This window comes from Otolemur garnettii, unplaced genomic scaffold (assembly GCF_000181295.1).
Source record: "Otolemur garnettii isolate 467f Iridium unplaced genomic scaffold, OtoGar3 scaffold00001, whole genome shotgun sequence".
NCBI classification, from domain to species: Eukaryota; Metazoa; Chordata; class Mammalia; order Primates; family Galagidae; genus Otolemur; species Otolemur garnettii.
Window position 1 is genome coordinate 32473348 of NW_003852396.1, and position 13009 is coordinate 32486356.

Below are 13009 nucleotides of genomic sequence, written 5' to 3' on the forward strand. Positions count from 1 at the left end.
ATCCTCATTGTCTAAACGAGGTTTTTGAAATGGAAATTAGAAGATCCTGCTGTAAGGAAGGAATTATTTTAATATTTACCAGAAAATTGAAATTCTTCAATTTAAAATGTATAAATGCTCACATAGGAAGTGGTATGTAACTATATATGCAAATATTTGTGCTAATATTGTTTGTATCATTATTTCAATTAATATATATCTTGAATATTTTCTCATTTTACCAGAAATTCTGTGCATTTCTTTATTTGTTGCCTTATATACTTTTGTAAGAGGTTACAATATGTGACTATTCCACTGCAACAAAGCATTTAATTGTTGCAAAAACTTGTTATGTAGTATTCTGGTAAACCTAATTGTTTTCCACATTCCAGATATTATGTTATTGTATTAAAATAGTAGGTAGGGCTAGATATCTATATTACTTTCCCATATGGAGTTAAAATCAAGCAAGAAATAATCTTTATAGAATATATGCCTAGATGTTGAAATATCGGGACCAAAAGCAGCTGGTTGTCTGCCTTACTACTGTATTACTCATTCTTTAGTACTGATATTTAGGGTCCTCTGGATACTTTAATTACTTTGGATGTTTGCTAGACATCTGGGAGAATATGTTCATGATTGTAACATATCCATCCTTTGACCTGTCTTCCTTCCCTCTTGTTGGATACACACAAAATATATAAGCTTATTAAGCATTACATGAGGCAACAGATGGAAGAACAGAAACGTAGAAGGAATTAGGTTTTTGATAAATATGGGAAATAAAATCTCCTTGGACTATCTTATTTTTGCCTGTTCATTTGTTTTTAATTTTGTTTTAGAGTTTTTAATTTCTATCTCTTGTAATTCAGTATCTTTGTTTTCTTTGTTTATTTAATTGTTATTTTTAAATACAGCTGAACCTAATTTTAGTGAAGATAAAGGATACAGACTTCCATTAACACCTTTGGTACATTTACTAAGCCAAGTCTCTTTCCACAAAGGTAGTATTGATCAATGTCCTAAAAGGTAATATATCTGTGAGTGAACGACACCAACATACACATTAATATGAATGATTATGCTTTTGAAATGATTAGTTACTGTGATAAGCAAAGATCATATCTTATTAATATTTTAATAGAATTTTTTAACTTGGAGGTACAGAATATTCTCACGTAAAGTCAATAGCAAGTATTTGTTTTTCCTGAAATTATCAGTTAATATCATATTTCTCACTCATCTAGTATAATAAAAATTATTCTTAACAAATTAAATGACTTCTTTCAATTTTAACATATTATATTTTCTTACCATTGTTGAGGTGAATATTTTCTAATTTATTTAAATATATTTTGTTTATAATATTTTAGCCATCTGTAGGTTCTTGGAGGTTTTCTTTTAATGTAGTTAAGTCTTGAAATTTATGCCTTTGTCTATGAGTAGAAAATGCAAAATCAATAGTATCTTGAGCACTGACAGAATTGCTTTAGCTGACATTAAGCTTGTCTAAAGAAGGTAGACAGTTTCAGGGCTTGACAACTCCCATCCACTTCATTAAGCGTCGGTTTTCCTGACATCAAGTTGACGACTATGAGTTTCCCGCTCATTAATTAAAGTCTATTTATTAAACATCTATAACGTGTCATATATTTTAGGGGGTATTATATAATGTTATAATGTTATAACATAAAATTCACCACTGAAGCACTTTTAAATATAAAATTCAATTGTATAATCTACACCCACAATGTTATGCAGACATCAACACTATCAATTTCCATTTTTGTATTAATCCAAACAAATTCAGTAATCATTAAGCAAACCTTTGTATTCCCTTATTCCCACGCCCTGGTAACCTCTAAATCTACTTTCTGTCTCTATGAACTTGCCTAGGTTACTTACCTCAAATCAATGAAACCACATAATATTTGTTCTCTTGTTTCTGGTTTATTGAAGTATAACTTCTTCAAGATTCACACATGTTAAAGCAGACTTTTATTCTAAGTGGCTATGTGAATTTCTATTGTATGTAGGCACTAAATTTTCTTATATATTAATATGTTTATGGTCTTGGGTTGTTCTCACCTTAGTTATTGTGAATAAGTTAAAATGAATCTGTTCTAGGTCCTGTTTCAACTCCTCTGGGTCCCTATCCAGAAGCGAAATTGCTAGAACATATGGTTATTCTATCTTTAGATTATGGAAGCACTGTCATACTTTTTTCCTCATCAGCTGCAGTAGTATTTTCCACCAACCCAAAAAAGGGTTCCAATTCCTCCATATTTTTAACAACATTCATTTTATTTTTTATAGTAACTATCTAATGCATATGAAGGGATATCTCACTGTGGTTTTTATTTGCATTTTCATAATGACTAGAATTGTTGAGCATCTTTTCATGTGTTTATTGACTATTTGCACATCTACCTTGGAGAAATATCTTTACAAATGATTGGACCATTTTTTAATTACCAAATTTCTGTTGTTGCTATTGTTGAGTTGTAGTAGTTGTTGAAATATTCCGGATGTTAGTCTCTTATAAATTGTATGATTTACAAATATTTTCTTTGATTTTGTATGTTGTCTTTTGATACTCTTGAGAGTGTTGTTTGATGTATAAATGTTTTAATTTTAATGAAATACAATCAATTCATTTCTGTAATATTTCTGGTGTCACATCCTGAAGTATGTTATTTTAAGCACCTAAGATACACAGATAGAAGCAAACAAAACAGTCAGAGCCTTATGAAGCTTCATTTTCAATAGTTTAGAAATGACTGCATTCAGATACATTGCACACTTTCTGCGTGAAGGACACAGCTACAAATAAATGAATAATCAAACAACTAAATAAGTAAAATGTTCGTATTGTTAGTTTAATATAGTGTATATTTAACATATGGGTGATCTCAAAATATCTGCTTTTAGATTTATGAATTCTACTTCACCAGATTCCTACATTACTATTTTTGAAAATTATTTTAATAATTTTATTCTTCTACTTTTATCTGGCTGTGTTATATCATTTCACTAACTAGTGACATCTACTAAATATAATTATTGTATTTGAATCTCCTTTTTCAAAAAAGTTTAAGGCAATTAACGCCATAATTTTACCTGGATGTGATATATATTTGACTGGCAGCCATAAAACTTTCTATGTGAATTTCTGTTTCATTAAGAATTTTTATATATTAGGCATACATATAACTTAATAAATTCTTTCTGGAGAATTATATTTTTAAGAAGACACGTAGAACAAAGTGCTTTGCACCCAGCTGCTACACTGACTTAAACTGCTCTAGTATAATAAAAGTTTACATATTAGTGTCATTTTAGTATGTTTAACTGTAAATTGAATAGAATTAGCAATAAATAGCTAATAGAATAGAAATAGCTATAGTAATCATTCCTCTGTGATTAATAGATAATATTTCTTTGAGACAATTTTCTTTTCTCTAAGGAAGAAGGTATACTATAACAAGCCACATCTATTTTTGAAATCATCTTTATACAAGATGACAAATGCAAAGTCCTTAGTGAAAAGCACTTGCTTCAGAGTAAGCACACTTAGGAAAATGCAACTTTATATTTCCCAACTTTCCCTTATATACTAGGAAGCCATCCTTCTTGGTACTACATAGTCAATAAATGAGGTATTTAGTAAGTAAAGGCAGCGGAAGACTATGTAAAAGGACAATGACCTGCCAGGCGTGGTGGCTCATGCCTGTAATCACAGAAGTTGGGGGTCCGTGGGTGAATTGTCTAAATGCACAGATTCAAGACCAGCCTGAGCCAGAGTGAGACCTTGTCTCTAAAAATAGGTGGAAGTTGTGATGGGTGCCTATAGTCCCAGCTACTTGCTAGGCTGAGTCAAAAGAATTGGCTTAGGCCCAGGAGTTTGATGTTGCTGGGAGTTATGATGTCATTTCACTCTACCAACAGTGGCAAAATGAGACTGTGTATTTAAAAAAAAAAAAAAAAAAAAAAAAGGGCAGCGCCTGTGGTTCACTGGGTAGGGCGCTGGCCCCATATACCTAGGAGGGCGATTTCAAACCTGGCCCCAGCCAAACTGCAACAAAAAAAGAAAGAAAGAAAGAAAGAAAATATGATGACCCATTATAGGAAGACACTCTAAATAAAAAGAATAAAATGTCTGGATACACATCACAGACTTGCCCATAGTAATGATGTACATTTTCACTTTGACCAAAAACCAGTTCAGAAGTGCCTGGTTCTGAGGTGATCTTTGATGTCATATACATTCACAAGAGTGACTCTCAGAAAAAGTTCAGAATTTACATATCTGTGCTTTATTGTCAGGGAACAATAAAGTATTCTTCTTTCTGATACTTACTCCAGGCAACGATTTTCTTATTTGATACATGTTGCTCCCTTCCTGAGTTTTTAATGTGTCTGGGAAATAATAGGTGATGAATAAATGTTTGCTGAATGAATGCTAGTTATTTACCTAACATTCCACTTATTGAATAATTATTTAGTTTCTCCTGCCATTGGAGTTAAGTTCTGAGAGAACATTTCACATCTTAAAAGATACATTACAAGTTAGTTCATATTTAAGGAAGAGTTTCAACAAGCATTAATGGATAATCAGAGGAGAATTTAATGAGTTGTGGGTCTCTTTGTTTAGAAATATTACATATTGTTACCACAAGATGAGGGTTGTTAGAATATTGACTTTTAAAATTATTAATTTTAGGCCGGGAGCTTTGGCTCATGCCTGTAATGCTAGCACTCTGAGAGGCCAAGGCAGTAGTATTGCTTGAGTGTAGGCATTTGTGAACAGCCTGAACAAAAGCAAGATCACATCTGTAAGAATAGCTGTGCATTGTGGCAGGCATCTATAGCACCAGGAACTCAGGAAGGTGAGGCAAGATATCCACTTGAGCCCAAGAGTTTGAAGTTGCTATAAGCTGCAACCCCATGACACTCTACTAAAAGATGATAAAGTGAACTGTGTCTCAAAAAATAAATGAGTATAAATAAAATGATTAATTTTATAGCACAGGAAATAGCATTAGCTTTTGACCTTTTCAACAAAAGTTTTTAACTTTCCTAGGTTTTTTTGAGTCATTTGTATGCAAGATTAACAGATAAATACAATAAAATATCCTTAATTAACCACGTTCCTAAATAGACCACCTCCTTAAATCGACCTGATTTCCATAGACCAGGCATGTACCTTGTGTAGAGATCAGTATGGTAGCCCTAGTTCCTCATGTTGACCAGTTTGCTACAGCCCCTTGGGTCGTCAACTTATAGAGATAGTACTGTATACTTTTTCTTGACTTGAATATCACATTTTCTCACAAAAATATTTAAACTCTACCCTTCTTTGATATTTTTTTGAAAATATCCAAAAGGTGGCTGCGTATCTCATGGGTCTTAATGCAGTAGACAACTGGGTTGAGTGTAGGAGGAAACAGCAAGTAGACGTAGCCCATGATGACATGAAGCACAGGTGGGGCATGCTTCCCAAAGCGGTGAATGATGGACACCCCCAACATAGGGACGTAGACAAGCAGCACAGCACAGACATGGGAAACACAGGTGTTGAGAGCCTTGACTCGTTCTTTCTGGGTGGCAATGCCCAGAACTGTCATGAGGATCTTCACATAGGAGAGCAGGATGAACACAGAATCAAACCCAAATGTGATGATAATGACAATGAGACCTAAGAAGCTGTTGATGCGGTGGTCAGAGCAGGAGAGTTTAATAATATCTGGGTGTAGACAGTAAGAGTGGGAAAGAAGATTGGCCTCACAAAATCTGAGTTGTTTAATGAGAACAGGGGCTGGAATGAGGACAATGACAGCTCTCAACACAAATCCTATGGAAATTTTCACAACAGTAGCACTGTTCAAAATAGAAGTGTATCTGAGAGGATTGGATATAGCTACATAGCGGTCAAAGGCCATGGAGAGGAGGATACCTGACTCTATCATAGAAAAGACATGGATAAAGTACATCTGAGCAAGGCATGCATCAAAATGTATTTCACGAGCATTGAACCAGAATATCTTAAGCACTGTAGGCAAAGTGGTGGCACAGAGGCCCAGGTCACTGACTGCCAGCAAGGAAAGAAAGAGGTACATGGGTTCATGAAGTGATTGTTCCACCCGTACTGTTACCAATATGATGCTGTTGCCCATAATGGCAATTAGATATAATGCACAGAAGAGGATGGAGATCTGAGGATGATAATTGTCCAAACCGGAGAATCCAGAGAGCAGTAAAGGTTGGAAATTGCTGCTGTTGAACTGTCTCAAAATAGACATGTCAAAGTACTGACTTTTTATCCTTAAAATAACAAAGAATATGTTGTTAGATCATTACCAGAATAATCAAAAACTTTACCTTCCTTTTCTATGTGTTCTATCTACCTCATTCTGCTCATTTATAACGACGTTTTATAGTTACTATTTTGTATATTATCCGTATTTGTTCATTAAGTTAGGAATTGGTTCTAGGAACATCAAATAAAAACTCAAATCACAATTTTGATTTTTGGATATGTGATCCTTCTTAATAAAGTTACCTTGCATAATAGGCATATATCAGCCTACATTCCTAAGACATTTAAAATACACGTGATTTGATTTGATTTATTCTTTCCTATATTTCTATGGAAGCATTCATGAAGAAAAAAACAAAACTAATAAAAGTCAGTTAGCAAAAATTCCAAAATAATCTCAGTGAAATTCATCAAAAACCAGGGAGTGTTTAAAAAAAAACTCAGCGCACAATCATGGATTTTCTAATAATAGATTAAAAACATACTAATCTTGGAAGATGAAAAACAAATTCATATAGATAGAAAGAATTAAGGAGAAATATAAATAATAATCTAATTTTGCCTATATTTATGCATAAAATCATATTTCTTTGATGATACAGGAAATTTGTTAAGTCATCAAATACATTTAAATGTACTGATATTCATCATGGCTATACCATGACTAAGTAATCTAAAATTGTTATTTATGGATAAAAATACATAAGGAAGAGTACAGTAAGAAATGCTGGGCAGCGCTTGTGGATCAGTGGGTAGGGCATCGGTACCATATACCAAGGGTGGCAGGTTCGAGTCTGGCCTCCAGCCAAATTACAACAAAAAATATCTGTGCATTGTCGCAGGGGCCTGTAGTCCCAGCTACTCGGGAGGCTGAGACAGGAGAATCATCTAAGCCCAGGAGCTGGAGGTTGCTTTGAGCTGGGTTGCTGTGAGTCTCACTTTATTGGTAGAGGTACCAAGGGCAATAAAGTGAGACTCTATCTCTAAAAAAAAAAAAAATCCCATATCTTTTTGAGGAAACAAAATTTTGAAAATTAAGAAAAGTATCTTTAACTTAAAAGAAGAATATTACAATTCTGAAAGTTGGACCTCACCTAATGTGCACAATGCAATGGTACTTTTTAAAACTATTAAGAATATAGTAGAAATGTCTTACCAGAACATATAAGTAAGCAAGGAGATGGTTATGTTAATCAGTTAGATGGAAGCATTCCACATTGTAGATCAAATCAGCACATTGTACCCAGTAAAAGCATTAATGTACACAGCTATGATTTAATAAAGGAAACAAATATTCTAATGGTTGTGTTCATGTTCCTGGATTGAAATGACTTTCTTTTTTATTTTATTTCATATTCAAAATTACCTGAACAAGGTTTTTAATTTTTTTTAATGCACATTTGTGCCACTTACCTGAAAATCCTTAATCTTACATGTAACTAAGTATCTGTCTTTTCCACACATATCTTCTTCAAACTACAGCAAAGAAAATTCATTTCCTGGCATATTCATTACATTCAGCCTTGAAAGCAAACCTAGTGTTTCTGTTTTTATTTTTGTTTTTTAATCTTGTACAAATAGTAATAAAAGTTCTTAACTACTCCTAAAATTCTATACTTCTTCTCTTATTGCTTGCTGATTGTTTTGGGGCCCACTTCAGAAAGATAACAAAGGGAAATAAAGGAACTACAACTTTAGTCCGTTAATTCTGCTGCCCACTCAAACCACTCAAATATTTTCCTTACCTCAGCTATCACATGCCACGTAAATGGCTAAATGAACAACTCCCAAACATAACTAAAATTGATAGCATGTGGTGTTTGTTTTTCCGATTGTGTGATACTCCACTTAGAAGAATGATCTCCAGTTCCGTTCAGGTTGTTATAAAAGCACATAGATCTTCATTCTATTTTAATGTTTGAATAGTACGCTGCATGTATGCACACATACAAGTAAAACTCTATGAGAATCAATTAGGTGTGAGAGGGGTCGAGGGGTGGTTAATTCACATGTAAGGGGTACAATGCACACATTTTGGGTGAAAGGCATGGTTATAATCTTGACTCAAAATTTAAAAAGGAAAATTATGTGACCTAAACATGTGTACCATTAAAATATTCTAAAATTTAAAAAAAATTTAAAATCACAATAAAGTTGATAGCATGAAAAGGTCAATCTGAAGTTCATCTATAATTATACACAATACAGCTACATAATTTTGAACAAAAACTTAATGAGGGAGAGCTATCTTTTTTCAACATAACTCATCTCATAATATTTGAGTAATAAAAAGGTGGAACAAATTAGTTATTGCTGAATTCAACTGTGTTGCAAATTGTAGAATAAACTCATACATAATAGAACATAAAAACCCAAATAAAGTAGAGAATGAGTGATAGCAGAAAAGTTTCCCAATATTTGAAGAAAATTCTTTCAGGTTACCCAGTAGGTCAAAGGAATTTCATATAAAAAGCTAAATTTAACATGAAATATAAATAATTATAAGATTTTTGGAATCTAATAGTAATGAAAAACCTGAAAAAATCTTACAGAGTTATCTAACATAAAAAAGCAAAGGACGCAGTGATAGAAATTTTATAAATTGTTTTCAGTTTAAGATGGGAAGAGATTGGTCCTGCCATAATCAACCTCAGCCAAATTGCAAATTTAAAATAATAAAAACGAAAGAAGAAACAAATTTCTATATAGCATTAGAAATAATTTCCTTTATCCATAATTTTTAAAAATGTATAATACTGCTCTATTGGACAGTGATAATTCTTAAGTACAAATTCAAAGTGTACACACTAGAAACAATGACCATATGTTCTGACACTAAATAAGTTTAAATTTTATGGTCCTAGTTAGTTTAAAGGAATTGTTAAGGAGAATTAAAAGTACCTTAAGCAGTATGATTTTCCATGTTTCTCTGAGGACAATAAAAAGAACGTCGATAGTATGCGAAGATCATTCCCTCAAATCATCTTTTAAGTAAAGCTTTAGGAGCAAGGGTCCTATGTATTAGTGTAGGTAGAGGGGATGTGTAGGCATGTGTGTGCTAGAGAGAGATGGAGTTTATGCATTATTTTGTCAACAAAGTCTTTAAACAATCCCTTAGGGCCTGCATGTCACAAAGGAACCACGCCAAGTGACTGAGGATTTATATAATTGCAATCCCTGCTCCTCTGTTTTGAGGAACAATTTGAAATAAATTTCCCAAGTGGAACAGGTTATAATTGTTCATTTAGAATCGAAACTGCTCAATTTTTTCAAATTCTTACAGAGTTCATATGTATACAAGCATATCAGTTAAGATTGTTGTGTAATACATTTTTATTACTCCTTTGGAGATATAGAACTTAATTTTAATATTGAACAAGATTAAATGGTCATCTTTCGGACATAAGTAATCCCTACCTACTGACCCTTTCTCTTCTTTTAAGTAGTGTATTCTCTCCTTTTAAAAAAGCAACATAATAAAAAACAACAACTCTCTACTTTTAGTCTGATTTTCTATATCCCAGTGTCATCTTTAATTTCTGAAATAAAAGTGTAAAACCAACCCTTCCCATTTTTATGAAGAATTGTTGCCTCAACTCTGTTATCTAAACCATTTAAAATCTCTCCCCCTTTTAAAGCCATTTAACATGGTCTCCCACAGGAACCACCAGCTTTAGTAACACACAAAAAATTTAACTTTCTTTCCAAAAATATTCAACTCAGTCCTGGGTTTGAGGAAAATATCCGGTCTGGAGACAAAAGAGGCAGCAGGGAATTGGTGGTGGGGTGAGGAGAACAGTAGGAAGTTAAAGAAAAACAAAAGGTGTCACCTCATAAGCCATCCTAAGGACTCTGGATTAGCATTGCACAAAACTGAAAGCCATTGGAGGTTTTGAGCAATGTACTAACAGCATCTGCATGACATGATTACAGCTGCTATCCAGGGAGCCAATTGAAATCCGTGAGAATTGAGGAAGACCTAAAGAGAAAGACAAGTGAGTAGGATGTGACAATAGCACCGAATAGAAATGACGAAGGTTTGGGTAAGATTGGTTGAAGTAAGTTTGCATGAGTAATTTAATTTTAGATATATTTTGAGAGGCACAGCCAACAAGATTGGTGGATTGATGACATACAGAATAAGACAGAAAGACAGGAGGAAAACATTTAGGCAAAACAGAATGCTACAGATAATCTTCTTGGAAAAGTAGAATGTCTTTAGGCTTCCATCTTATTTTTTATCATTTTCTGGAGTATATCCCCATTTTATTGCCTCAACATTTCTTAGAGATTATCCACATTACACTTTCAGACTGTGTACTTCCAGAAAAAAACACAAGATTGCTTTTTCCACTGCTACTTTTGCTTTAGCTATGCCGGTTTCATTGGAACCAGGGAGAAATTAAAAATTTAGTTTACCCAAAACTAAAATTAAAAAGGTAGACATACATACATCTTTAAACATAATATATATATTTAAAAATAAGAACACTATACTTTGGAATAAATATTCTTTTAAATGGACATGTAATTATTTAGAAAAACATATGTTTCAAAGTATATTTTCTGCTATAATTAATACACATAAACTAGTTGCCAATGATATGATATCTATGGAGTTTCCCTAACATTTGGAAATCAAACAACATACTCCTAAGTGACACAGAGCTCAAAGAAACACCGCCAGGAAGATGGATGGGCGCAGTACAGATTGTGTTCTACAGAGATGATGATCAGTATAGTTGTGTTGTCAGAAGAGCCACCGAGTGCACTAAAAAGACGGAAAACTCAATCTAAAATTGCACAAGCTAAGGGGGCAATCTGCGTCACTATTCTGGGGTCCAGATACGACACTCGTACACAGAAAAGTTAGTGGTTTCTTCTCACCACTGATACTTACAGAAAGGGAATGAGAATGAAAAATAAAAAGGACAGGTATCACTTTCAGGGGAGCCTATTGAGCACTGAAGAAAGAAGTTCAGTACTTTGGATGACAATTTGACCAGATTGTTTAGGAGTTCAATGCCACACGCCAGGTTTTTGGTGTGGAAGATACTCACAGTGACAAGGACACCAGACTCAGAGGATCAAATGCCCCTAAGGAGATCTGTTATTAGAGCTTCTATATCTTTTTCTGTGTATTCCTATGAGATACTTTTGGTCACCATCTCACAGTCCTTCTGCCACTTAGAAAACAAATGATTACGTAACTATTATGTTTTCCATTTTTTTTTTTTTTTTTTGCAACAACTATCCTGGAGCTGAGTGCATTCAAGGAAAATGAGCTAGCCAGGTGTTTCTACTGGACTCCCTTGACTTCCTTGGCACCTGGCTAAAGTGGAGGATGGCGGCGTGACAAATAAAGATTCTCACACTCAGCTATTGCTGGGGCAACATTAGATGGCTCTGACCAACCTAAAGACATCCAGGAGAATGCAGCCAAGTCGCAAGTCTCACCAGGCCTTTTATTGTGCTTTAACAATCATTTGCAATATAGCATTATGTTGTTTATCATGATTAGCTAGGAGTCAAAGAAACCATGTCCCCGCATGTGATATACGAGTGGTCTTGCATAAGATCTAAGGGGCACAATTTATAGGAGAGCAGACAAAGGGTCTGGGTTAGAAGGGAACATATGTTGTAAAAGAGGGAGATGTTACCTTTTAATCTATACTATTGGTTTATTCCATCCAGCCCAAGTAGCTGCTTTCTAATCTAATCTTTAACTTATTCAAAACTTGTTAAGCATTTTATTCCTGTGGCTGTTTTCAACTTCCAAGATAAGGAATCAGCCCTTTGCCATTTGAATCCCCCACAAATGCTTTATGGCTTTTCTTTTCCTTTTATTTTTAATAAAAAAATATAGAACGCTTCATGAACTTGTGTGTCATCCTTGTGCAGGGGCCATGTTAATCTCTGTATCGTTCCAATTTTTAGTATATGTGCTGCCCAAGCAAGCACCTTTATAATTTTTCTAGCCTGTCTCTGTGGGAAGCAGGCAGGCCAAATTCCTCATGGACCTTCCAACTCAGCATAAAGTGCCCATCAGGGTAGTGTCTACATGATGGTCCCTGGGTAGAGATTCATCAGTGCAGGCAGGCTGAGACCTTTAGATTCTTGATCAGGAGTTTAAATATGACCCTGTATTTTTTTCAGTGTCATGTCCTCTGTTGGCCACCATCCGATGGTGGGGTTCCCAGGATTCCTGACATGTCCCCACAGCCAGTTGCATAGGTAGAAGCAAAAGTCCCAGGTGCTGTTGTGTTGTCATTTTGCAGTAGTGCAGATTCTAAGTCAAGGCAACTTATTTCCTGGAACTCTTCATGATTGAGCATTTTGAGGGTATTTCATTTCTACGAAAATAGCCTGGTGATTATAACGCCACTCTCAAAGATACATAAGACTGCATGTACAGTATTAACCATATTTCACAGCCTCTTGCTTTGCTCGTGGTTTGCACTTATCACTATCTGATATTACATCATATATTTGTTTATTGTTTACCTGACAACATTGACATGATGAGTGCACATAATTTGCCTTTTGTGTTCACTACTAATTTCCCAAGATCTAAAATGATACTTGGAACATGGCCTACACTAATAAATAATTATTTCAGGAATGAAATCATAGCTACTGCCATCTGAATAATGGGCTAAAAGATGGTGGACACAAGTTTCGACATCTCTGTGGCAAAGAAGTGCATGG

At 34.3% G+C, this 13009-nt stretch overlaps 1 non-coding gene across 1 annotated transcript; it reads right to left on the reverse strand.

Moving 5' to 3' along the window:
- Window positions 1-12157: 12157 nt before the first annotated feature.
- Window positions 12158-12262, reverse strand: LOC111724521. The gene has a single exon (XR_002772816.1). It is a non-coding gene; the product is annotated as a U6 spliceosomal RNA (small nuclear RNA).
- Window positions 12263-13009: the final 747 nt, after the last annotated feature.